Source organism: Stigmatopora argus, chromosome 5, assembly GCF_051989625.1.
Source record: "Stigmatopora argus isolate UIUO_Sarg chromosome 5, RoL_Sarg_1.0, whole genome shotgun sequence".
NCBI classification, from domain to species: Eukaryota; Metazoa; Chordata; class Actinopteri; order Syngnathiformes; family Syngnathidae; genus Stigmatopora; species Stigmatopora argus.
Genome location: NC_135391.1, coordinates 2,336,200 through 2,349,056, shown reverse-complemented (window position 1 = coordinate 2,349,056; position 12,857 = coordinate 2,336,200). Strand labels below are relative to the sequence as shown.

The 12,857-nt window shown below is 38.4% G+C and overlaps 1 protein-coding gene across 8 annotated transcripts in view; it reads right to left on the bottom strand.

Moving 5' to 3' along the window:
• The window catches only part of tmc1 (transmembrane channel-like 1), a 70,266-nt gene that overhangs the window by 36,268 nt on the left and 21,141 nt on the right, over positions 1–12,857 (bottom strand). For all 8 annotated transcript variants that reach the window (XR_013300195.1, XM_077599907.1, XM_077599901.1 and 5 more), the window contains exon 4: positions 2,346–2,434. The gene's annotated coding sequence lies outside the window, so the exon portion shown is untranslated. The remainder of the gene's footprint in view (positions 1–2,345; positions 2,435–12,857) is intronic.

Below are 12,857 nucleotides of genomic sequence, written 5' to 3'. Positions count from 1 at the left end.
TCTGGGTACTCCAGTTTCCTCCCACATCCCCAAAACATGCATGCTAGACTGCATAGAGCAAGGGTGTCGGACTCGGGTTGGTTTGAGGGCCGCTTTAACGTGGGCCGGACCATTTTAGATATAATATTTAGATTTTTTTAAATAAATGGATTAAAAGAAGTAGATTAAAAGCCCTGAATATTCAGTTTTTTTTTATAGATCTAAAACAATGTTTATTTTAGCTTTTTTGATATATTTTTAGATTTTACAATATGATTTTTGAACTAAAAACTGAAAAAATGGATTCAAAAATTACAATGATTGATTTAAAAGGGGGAAAATCAGGAAATTTAATATACATCTATACTCTTCATTTGAATTTCATCCTAAAACAGAAAGGCGGCACTCATCATTTACTTTCCCGGGCCACACAAAATGATGAGACGGACCAGATTTGGCCCCCAGGCCGCCACTTTGACACATGTGCCGTAGACCAAGGGTGTCAAACTCGGGTTGTGGCACATCTTGGACTTGGACTTTTGACATTTAAGCTGGTGTCTGACAACAAAAGCCATGGGTGAAATCGCAGTGTTGTCTGTCAAACTTGAAAGATATTTGAAGGTGCGACCTGCAATTTTCCTCCTTGGTTTTCCCTCCTTGCTTCTTCCCCTTCTTCCATCTGCGGAGGTGTGGAGGAGCATCTCAGCCCTCCCGTGGGAACGCTTGCTCAGCTTGCTCAGCTTGCTCAGCTTGCTCAGCTGCCATTTTACTGTTAGGAATCGGGCTCCCCCGTGTGCAGTAGCGTCTCACAGAGTAGAAGTGTCTTCTGGCTAAATTGTCTTTCCTCTTTTTTTCCGCCGCCGAACGATGATTTTCTCCCACTCGGTCGTTGATGGGGAAACGCGGGTGATTGCGAGGCAATTGTTGCCCGCCGTTAGCGAGTATGCAAATGAGTTCATTTTCCGACGTGGTGGATCGAGCCCGGTAACGCTCCCCGATGAACGCCACGCGGCTTTTCGGCGGGTTTTACGACAGAGCTCTTTTCGACCAAACGCGCAGACATTCGCGGGTGGAAGTCTGGGGGGGTTGAGGGGACCGGTTTTAGGGGGCTAAGGGGGCATGAGAGGAAAGAATAAAACAAACAGCAATAATATGATGTTGTGCAGAGCGATAATTGCGTCAAGTTAAGGGGACTATTATCCAGACCCTATGCATCAAGGGTGTCAGACTCGGGTTGGTTCGCGGGCCGCTATAACTTCAACTCGATTTCACATGGGCCGGCCCATTTTAGATATAATATTTAGATTTTTTTAATAAATTGATTAAAAGAAGTGGATTAAAAGCCCTGAATATTCCGTTTTTTATAGATCTAAAACAATGTTTATTTGAGCTTTTTTTTAATATAATTTTTAGATTTTACAAAATGATTTTTGAACTAAAAACCCTAAAAAAATTATTAAAAAATGACAATTATTGATTTAAAAGGGGGAAAATCAGGACATTTAATATAGATCTATACTCTTCATTTTAATTTGATCCTAAAACAGAAAGTCGCCACTCATGATTTAATTTCCCGGGCCTCACAAAATGATGCAGTGGGCCAGATTTGGCCCCCGGGCCGCCACTTTGACACATGTGCTCTACGTGGAAGCATACCAATTGCAAATCTAATAATTTGCAAATTTTGCGAAAATATTTTTATATATTTATTTTTAGATTTTACAAAATGATTTTTGAACTAAAACACAGAAAAAAATGTATAAAAAATGTCAATTATTGATTTAAAAGGGGGAAAATCATGAAATTTAATATACAAATCTATACTCTTCATTTGAATTTGATCCTAAAACAGAAAGTCGACACTCATGATTTAATTTCCCGGGCCACACAAAATGATGCGGCGGGCCAGATTTGGCCCCTGGGCCGCCACTTTGACACATGTGCTATACATATTTGTTTTGCTATTTGTAAGACCGGGAGTCCTTGAGTTGGCTTCATACGTAATACGCATTTCCGCGTGAGTCAGATTTCATCATTTAAGTCGAAATTTACATCAAAATACTTGGTAGATAATACTAAAATACTGTATCGAATTGCGTTTACTCTGCAGTTTGCAGTGTTTGTGTTTTAAACACTGTCTCTAAAAGCACTGCCTGACTGACTCGAGAGAGGGAGAGAGGGAGGGAGAGATGGAATGAGGGAAGGAATTGTGGGAGTCAGCGGGAGCGTGAAGGCTATTGTTTTCTTTTTGTCTTTTTGTTGGCCTCGGCTACGGCTTTCAGTTGCCCATAAACCATTGAAAACTTTAAGAAAGTTGGCATTGTCCTTGTACACTTTACAAAGTTAAAAAAAGATGGCGTACTTACCATTACAGGTGAGAGGTGATTGGAGAAGAAGGAAGAGGCTTGAGCTCATGCTGAGGAAGCACATACGCCAACTTTTGGCAGCGTAACATCTGTGTAAACACAAAACTGTTTTAAGTGACAGGGGAAAAAATGTATCAAAAGTACAGTGGTACCTCCACCTACGATCAGCTTTACCTACGACAGGCTCAAGGTACGATGAAAATTTCGATCGAATAATTCGCCCTAGATACGATTAAAATTTCGAGATGCGACCAAGCCAGGTGGCCATGACGTGAGAGGCTGTTTATCATTGTAGCGCACTGTCTTTTTTGCTGCATCTCTTTTGTGTATAACATATATCTACGAGCACTGAACGATTTATTCAGACTAGTTTGGACCAGGAAACGCACAACCCGCATGCGCGGGCAAAAAGAGGGCTTTCTGGGTAATGAAGTATACTCGTGCACACAACACTGATAGCCAATGGCACCCTTTCTCAGAATAAAACTTCATTACCCACAATCAATACGTGGGTAGGCTGTTATTCCTTGCTTAGCCTGTTAGCTCCCGCGATCGCTTATTCAAGACTACTTCTCGTTGGCAAGTGGACGTCCGTTATCCTATTATGAGGACATTTGTGTGCATCATTTTGGGAATATTTTGAAGGGAATACAACAGCAAACAGCCCATCGATAGCGAACGTGAGGGTGGAGACGTGGCAAACTGCTAACACCCCCAGAACGAAGGTGAAAACAATTAAAGCCAAATTAGAATTCAGTTTTGTGTAAAGTTACATTAAACGTATGTTTGAGTGTGTCTGTATATATTAATCCATGTTCATTTAAATTTGTTTGTTCCGTTACAAGTGCGTTGTCGTGCAAAGTCCCCCGAAACTCCAACCCACCCCCTCTGTGAAATCCGCCCAATTTTAGTTATATTAAACACATTTTATTCCTATTAAACCACTAGTTACGTGTTACTTTGTTAATAGATGGCGAATTAGAAGAAATAAAACATTTTTTTCCAATCCATTATCTTGTTGTTGGTGTTTTTTCAGAGGGTTGGAACGAATTAATTTGTTTTTAGTTCATTTCAATGGCAAACGTTCGCTCGAGTTACAAAAAGCTCGACATACGATCTCAGTCCCGGAACGGATTAAGATCGTATGTCGAGGTACCACTGTATATATATAAAAAAATGCATCGGTCAATCCCTATTGGTTATATAAGCATGGAATTCAATTCAATAGATATCAACAGACTTAAGTTTTCCTCCATTTTGTTACTATGCTAAGTCCATCTTTTTTCCTCCTCTCTGATGATTCTCCTTTTTTCATCCGCTGTGACATGCAGCGGGTCATTGGTCATCATCGGCGCTTTATTCACGCTCACGTCTGTGGCCCGCCAGTGTGTTAGCGTGCTTAACACCGGCTAAAAAAAGGAATCGGCGCAGGCTTATTAAGCGGGACGCCATTTCACTGTGTTCCCGCGGTTAAATGCAAAGGCGAGGGAAAAAAATAAATGAGTTCAAATAGGCACACACTGTAGACTTCATTCCTTGTCCCTAAAATTACGTTTCTAGTTTTTTATCCGATTAACATTCTCTGTTTAACACGACGGATTTCGAGTTGGCCCTTGCATCCTTGGATTTTTTTAGAAAATGCTTGCCCTTGTCTAACTCCTTTGCTGGCCTTGACGGAGATATCTATTTGAATTGCTGCTAGGAGCCCTCCCAGTTTAAATAGATTGGATGCCAGTTTCTGTCAATGCTAGCCGACAACTACCGTATTTTCTCGCATATTAGTCGCATCTGCGTATAAGCCGCACCCTTAAAATCGTTGAATTTTACGATTTGTCTCGTATAAGACGCCCCTGATTCATAATTTTCATTTCCATATTCATGGTTTTAATAGGGAGTACAAATGGGAGGAGCCCTCCCAGTTTAAATGGATTGGACGCCAGTTTCTGTTAATGCTAGCCGACAACTACCGTATTTTCTCGCATATTAGTCGCATCTGCGTATAAGCCGCACCCTTAAAATCGCCTTAAAATCGTTGAATTTTACGATTTGTCTCGTATAAGACGCCCCTGATTCATAATTTTCATTTCCATATTCATGGTTTTAATAGGGAATACAAATGTGTTACTTTGAAAGGAAATTCTTAAGAAAAATCATTGCACATGGTATTTCTAAGATTCTGTATAAGCGATTGCTGGATTGGACATTTCTAAAGTGTTGCCTGCACGTAGACAAATTCAAAAAGGAAGTCATGTGAGCAATACAACCAGGAAGTGTGTTCGTAGCGGTCTAGTTTGTCATCCCTAGGTAAGATGGCGGCGCCCTGAGCGAGCAATGGCAGGCACAAGTGAGTTTTTTTCACATTTTATGCAAGATACGGTTATTTATTTTCTTGAATTTCATTCATAGACGTCAAAATAAATTTTGTATTGCGTTTTACCTGTTCATCTTTTCACTATTTTGAAATAAATGACAGTATCGGCCGCATTGTCTTGCGTTATGGCGTTTCGCCTTTGTCACCTTGCAGTTTTGTGCATGTCAAGTCTAATTTATGCGCATATAAGCCGTACCCTTGATTCAGTCATCATTTTTTTGAGTGACAAATACGCCGTATATGTGAGAAAATACGGTAACAGCTTTTCATTTATGCGTTAAAACACAGATTCAATTTTCCGGCATTTACTTGACTTGTGTGTGACGTCTGTTTACAGATATATGTAAATGACTCATTGCACATATTTTGTTTGGAGATGCTTAAAATAACGCAGGGGAAGTCCTGCCGGTATTCATTATATTGCGAGTGCGCCTAATTCTCTGCTCATCCATCTTAACCCGCGAAACTGACCCACTTCTAACGTAACGGCACACGAGCCGCCACCATGCGACATTTTCCGGCTGGAGGAAAACAAGCGCATTCATTTCGGCAGAAGAAGCGCAAAGCAATAAGCTGGTCTTTTTTAAAAGCACATTTGTCTCTTAAATGGGATTTCTTTGCCCCAAAACACATTTACAGGCTGAATTTTGCATGCCAAGGCAACAGTTGGTGCTATAACGTTTAACAAGTAGACCTTTGCGACCATTAAAAGTTGGAAAAAAGCATTCATCGCGGCTAGCGTCGTCAAGCTTCTGACTTGAGCACCATTCACATTTTGCGCTTTGTAATGAAGCAGCCAACATGGCTGCCATAAATAAAATTATTAGCCATTCAGGTTCAGCCATCTGTCAAGGCACCGCACTGCAATAACAAAAAAAATTAAATTTGCCTTTTCGGTGTAATTCTGGCAGAAATACGTGACATTATCTGCAGTTGCTAGAAGTAAATTTTACTAGCTTTAAATTCTTGAAATAAGAAAAATCGACTTTAATTAAGATGAAAATAAGATGAACTGCAAGAAATCTTCATTTAAAGGGGAATACATGTCAGAAATGTACTTAATTTAATAATGGAAATTGTTCCAAAAATATGAAATTTTTCGTTGATTTTCGTGAAAAATGACGAACTTTCAGATGTATGGGCTTATTAAGAACAAAAAACAAAAGAGTATCTATTAAAGTGGAATTATCTTATACATTGATGTTTTAACTTTGAAACACTCAAAAGAAGCAGGAGATATTTTTAATAAATTCCTTAGATAGAATAATAATAATAATAATAATCTTATTATCATTCTTGCCAAGGAATTTATTAAAAAAATATCTCCAGCTTCCTTTGAGTGTTTCAAAGTCAAAACATGAATGTATAAGATAATTCCACTTTAGTAGATACTCTGGTTTTTAGTTCTTAATAAGCCCATACATCTAAAAGTTCGTCATTTTTCACCAAAATCAACGAAAAATTTCATATTTTGGAACAAATTTTAGAACAAAGAAGTTGGAGATATTTTTTAAATAAATTCCTTAGATAGAATAATAAGATTATGATTATTATTCTATCTAAGGAATTTATTAAAAAAATATCTCCAGCTTCTTTTGAGTGTTTCAAAGTTAAAACATCAATGTATAAGATAATTCCACTAAAGTAGATACTCTTTTGTTTTTAGTTCTTAATAAGCCCATACATCTAAAAGTTCGTCATTTTTCACCAAAATCAACGAAAAATTTCATATTTTGGAACAAATTTTAGAACAAAGAAGTTGGAGATATTTTTTAAATAAATTCCTTAGATAGAATAATAAGATTATGATTATTATTCTATCTAAGGAATTTATTAAAAAAATATCTCCAGCTTCTTTTGAGTGTTTCAAAGTTAAAACATCAATGTATAAGATAATTCCACTAAAGTAGATACTCTTTTGTTTTTAGTTCTTAATAAGCCCATACATCTAAAAGTTCGTCATTTTTCACCAAAATCAACGAAAAATTTCATATTCTGCGTATGATGACAATTAGGCTTTTGTCGAGTCAATGATGATGACAAAGCCTATGTCCGATTATTATTATTAGAATTCCTTGAAGAAAGATAACAGACTTCCTATATCCTTGAGAGCAGTGTTTCGTAACTTTTTAATACTTTACGTTGCTCAATTCAACATCTTATTGGGCCAGTAGCCCCAAAATGGTCACCATGAACCAAGATGTCTGACTTCCTGTACCCCTTTCTAAACGCCACAAAGTGTCAGCCCGTTTGTCTTGACGCACTTGTCTCCGTGATCGTCAGGGATGTCGCAAAACTCCCAAGTAGGCCAAGAGGATTGACTTTGATGTCATTCGCCGTTACGTAAGCGGCGCGCCGCGGCGCTGCGAGACGCTAGCCCCGCAAACCCCGCAAACGTCAAGATGCCACACATGCACATACAATTACACGCGCGCTCCGCCTCTGTAGAAAGAAGCTCCAAACGCCGTCAGGTCTGGAAGTTCTCCCGCTTGTAATCTCTATTTTTAGCTTAGCGAGGCGCCGTTACGCCGTGTTATTTTTTGGGAAAATATTCTGCCTCCGCGTTTCCTTTCTGGCTTCCTCGCCGCCTGTCGTCAAACACCAAGACTAAACGGCGTAATGTGACTCATTTAAGCGTCGAGAAAATGTACATTACGCGTACGTGATTTGGGGAAGGGGGAGGAGCATATTATCAATGTAAAATTGCGACCTATCCTCAAGTCTATTATACACTAATTCAATGATTGAATCTTTTCAGTGTGTTCAAAAATGAATTATCATGATTCACACGGATCCACGACTATAGAAATGATGGAATAAAAATCATTTTTGTTACAATTAAATGACTGTACACCCTAAGCTCTATCCACAATATCAGTATTATCACATTGGTGCGCCGTGAGCGGTGGTCCATTGTGCCGTAAGAATTTACAAGGATTCATAAATTGTAATATTGCGAGAGAAAGATCTTAATGTTACGAGATAAAAATCGAACTAGCGTGAGATTAAAATTGAAATAGGACGAACAATACATCATAGTACTATTACAAGATTTAAATCGTAAAATGTTGACATTTAAGTGTATAGTCGTACCTCTACTTACGAAATTAATTGGTTCTAGAATTTTTTTCATCTTCCATACCACCCATCCTCGAGAGGGGTGGGGTTTTCCGGAACCTAATCCAGCTGTCTTTGGGCGAAAGGCAGACTCTGAACTTTTTTTCGTAAGTAGAGGTGTACTTTATATGTAAATTCTTTCATTCGTTCCACGGTCCTCACACAACTACCAACTAAAGCATTTGAAATTGGTCAGTGTCCCAATTTTGTCTGAAAGATGTGAGGAAAGACACAAAAATGAGAGAACATTATAAGGAAATGATTTATTAATGTCTTAAAATAAATAAAGCCTAAATGACTTACGGCCAACTTGCTTCGAGGCTTTTTAGGAAGAAATTTTCCAAAGCAATTTGGATAAATGAATGTGAAATCATTTATTCAACTAATGTAGTTTTGCAAGATGACCTTACACTCATTTGAAAGTTGAAATATTGTATTGTTTTGTATTGAAATAAAATATACTTTGCCAGTGAGTAAAAGGTTAAAAGGATCATAGAAAATGTTGATTATCCACTTGAGAATTGCTGAATTCGGAAAACAAAATGACATTGCCACTTCCTTCAAAATAAAAAAACAGCAAGTCTTTTTCTCACGTCGGCAGCGACAATCGGAATTTTATTAGTGCGTGTGTGTGTTCTTTGTCGTGCGCCTTTTCACGGCCAAGCTAGCTGCTAATGTTTCACATGCCATATGATGAAATCAAATGGAAGAAGCTATAAATGTGTGTGTGCGTGTCCAACGCCAGCTGTTCCAGGCAATGTGCGACACTAACGACATTACTATCGTTTCTTGCTTCTCCAACAATAATTCTACTTCAGTGATTGATTATGTGTATGTGTACCAAGTGAAAGAAATTTATTTTTATTTGCAGATAATGAATGAACTTTTTCCAGAAAAAAATTCAATCATCCGATAATAAAATAAGGGTTCTTTTTTCTTTTTGCGGTCGCAATGATTGCCGAAAATGAAATTACATCTTCCAGGGTATGAATGTAGCAAGAATAGGGAACGACTATTTCAAATGAAAATAAATCATTTGAAATCTTCCAAAAAATAAGGTTAGATTTTGTCCAGAATAACGTGATCTTTTTGCCATAAAGCGGAATTTTTGATGGAACAATATAGAAAAATTCTGAGATATAAGTCTGTAAAAATCCTTTCAAAAACGTAAAGACTTCCAAGAATAAGGTTATACAGCAATGTCCTGAATAAAATTGTCATATTTTTGCAATAAAATAGAATTTTTAATGGAAAAAACAAGATTCCGACAGTAAAGTTGGAGAGAAAAAAAATCTCAAAAGCCAGTAAAAAATTGTTTAACATTTTTTTCTGACTAAAATTGGGATCTTTTTAAAATAACAGTTTGATAAATAAAACCGTTAAAAATAATGATTAGTTTTGTATTAAAATTGCAACCAAAAATGTCAGCCGCAAAGTTATAATCTTCTCAGAATAGAGCAAGATTACGTGAGTGATGATTTTTTAAATAAAATAGTCAGGGTTGATTCCTTCCAAACGATTCTCGGGAGAAAACGGCTTCAATCTTGTCGGAGTAAAATCTTTCTTATTGTTGTCATTCTTGTCCCCATCAAAAGTGGCGCTTGGTTGTTGTGACACGAGAAGGAGAGAATTTCCCTTCGGGCGGCGAACCTGAGCTGCAGCGTGGCGCGGAATTTTAATTAAGTCGCCTGATAGACGCCGGGATTTTCCAGGCCGCTTTGAGCACGTGAAGGACAAGCAGGCGATCGAAATCTCATCATCCCCAAAATACATCTTGCAATCACCGCTCTGGATTGACGTGAGCTTATGTCATATTTCAGATTGACATGAGCGGGTCCACCTTTAGCCTCAGAAAAACGAGTCAAAAGGTAATATTTTTTTTACATTTGTTTTTACAGTGCTAGTTCTAAAGAACAAGTGAATCTGATTATTTGCTGGTTTGGTCCTTCCAAATTTCAAGTTCAAATGGATTCGCAACTTTCAAAACAAATCAAGTGGACATATTATAGGTTGACGTTATTTGCATAATGCAGGGGTAGGGAACCTATGGCTCGGGAGCCACATGTGGCTCTTTTGATGGGTGCATCTGGCTCTTTGCTAACCTGTGAGCTAAAATATGGAAATTGCTGGTGACAGAACTGAGATATTACATCTAGAACTGCTTTAATCTTCATTTTTTTTGCAGTAGACTCTTCTGGAATGCATCCTCTCATTGATTAGCAACAGTATAAGAGTCTTTTAAAAAATATTCTTTTTTTTTCACTTTAAAAGTGGTGAAATTACAAAAAAAAAATGAAAAGGCACTTGTTTACATGTATGTATTTTGACTTTTAAATTCATAGTATGGCTCACAAGGAATAACATTGGAAAATATGAATTGTTTGTGGCTCTCTTCGTCAAAAAGGTTCCTGACCCCTGGCATAATGTATTGTTGTAATATATAATGTATTTTAACGTTGCATTTTCCTTCCAATGAAATGCGCTTGCAATCTTTGGAGTGTAAAGCTGTTTTTTTTTTTCAATGAGCAAGTTACAGCCCTATAAAACTTACCTTCCATATGTTCTCGCATATTAGCCGCCTCCACATATAAGCCGCACCCCTAAAAAATGCCTTAAAATCGTTGAATTTGACAATTTCTCTCGTATAAGCCGCCCCCTGATTCACAATTTTCACCTCCATATTCATGGTTTTAATAGGGAGTACAAATGTGTTGCTTTGAAGGGAAAATCTTAAGAAAAATCATCAAATGTGGTATTTCTGAGACACGGTATGAATCGATTGTTGGATTGCACATTTCTTAAAGGCGTTGCCCGCACGTAGACAAATTCCAAAAGGAAGTCACGTGAGCAGTGCAACCAGGAAGTGTGTACGTAGCGGTCTAGGTAAGATGGCGGCGCCCTGAGTGAGCAATGGCAGGCTCAAGTAATTGAGTTTTTTTTCACGTTTTATGCAAGATAGGTTTTGTTCTTGAATGTCATTCATATACATCAAAATGTTGTTTAGCATTTTATCAGTTTATCTTTTCTCTATTTTGAAATAAATGACCGTAACGGTCGCATTGTCTTGCGTTATGGCGTTTCGTCTTTGTCAGCTTACACTTTCGTGCATGTCAAGCCTCATTTGTGCGCATATAAGCCGCACCCTCGATTCAGTTATCATTTTTTTGGGCGACAAATATGGTGGAAATGCGAGAAAATATGGTAATGCATTTTAACATTGCATTTTTCTCCAAGTGAAATGTGCATCCAATCTTTGGAGTGTAAAGCTGTTTTTTCCGAACAAGTCGCAGTCTTATAAAACACACATTTAACGGACTTGTCTCTGGAGTTTTTTTTACCCTAAACTATAGCATGGCAGTGGCGCTTAAATGCCCTGGATTGATTCGCTCGGCAGGCAGCCCGTCAATAATAATCTCGCCCGACCGCTGCCAGTGAACGGGCAGCTCAGACAATAATAGAACTTAATAGTAACTTTAATGACTGAAAACGCCTTATAAAATAACAAGGACTTGCAAATCCCAAAACGAAACAAAACTGCAGCATGGAGAACAGTACCTTTGCAGCGATGTATGCAGTATCACGCAGTACAATCCGACAATGACTACCACTTCCGTGGTGCTTAAATACCCACATCAGGAAGTAATCAAGAATCACTCGCAGCTGCTCTAGCCTAACGGCAAGCCAGGGGGGAAAAACGAGCTGCTCCTGACAGTTACTTCATTTCAAGTTCATTTTGGACAGGCTGTCCGTTTAGCGCTCCCGGCTACGTAAAAAGGTTTTTACAATTCAGACCGCAAATGGAGGCCGCCATCATTACGCTCAAGCTCCCAACCGAAATTTAAATATTCTGGTTCGCGCTTTGCATCAACTCACGTACCGGCAGAAGACGGCGCTCATTACTGGGAGACGAGGGTGAATAATGTTTTCTTTTTCCATTTGCGGCGGAGAGTTCATTGAATAGCTGCGATCATCCTCACAAATATAATTGAAGTTGACTCATTGGCTGATCTTGATGGAGTTGGATATCAAAGTCATTTCGCTGGATGTTTACGGGTGCCATTTTGGATTTGTCGCTTCATTTTTTTTGCTGTCTAATAAATGAAAATTCATAGATGTCAAAATAAATTTCATTTAGCGTTTTATCTGTTTATCTTTTCTCTATTTTGAAATAAATGATATATATAATAATATAATAAATAAACCAGCCCCATTGTCTTGCGTTATGGCGTTTTGTGCATGTCAAGTCTAATTTATGCGCATATAAGCCGTACCCTTGATTCAGTCATTATTGTTTTTAGCGACAAATTTGGGTTATATGCGAGAAAATAGAGGCGGAATTTAGCGGGGTGCCACATGGCCCCGGTTTGAGGGCGAGCGTCTAAAACAAACATCTGTTGTTTTGGCTTTGGAACACCAGGTGTGCTAACTCTGAAATATTGACAAAATATGTACTGTGTTGTACTTCTTAATGGAAGCACGCAAGAAATATACTTTGACATTTTCAAAAGACAAGCAACTTAAATGATTTGATTGAAACACGTCAATAACTTGCCGCTATTAATAGCGATATCCGATCTGGAATGTTTAGACCTCTGACGTCAATGGCGACCAATAAGTTCGGCCCATATTTATAGGTAATATTTTTTTGTCTCATATCTTTGGGGAAAAACAAACGGATTTCAGTAACATGTCCTCATTGAGCACTAATGAGCATCCATATTATGCAGCATCCAAGTGATACACGCCTAATGGAACATTAAGTCTCATCAAAGCCTTGTTGGGAGGGGAGCGGGGGGGTGCGTCATTGAGGGGTGGCGGGGGGTCTTTAATGAACAACACTGCTGCTTTTAATGACCTGCGTGATGCACACACACACACAAGCGCACACTGTGTGCTATCTTAACTGCAAAGAAGTGCACACGCAGCACTGTTGCTCCTTATCAGCCCTCGGCCGTGCTACGAAAAAAATAAAAAAAATACAAATGAATGCACATGCTCAGTGAGAGCAGATAAGGTAAAGCTGG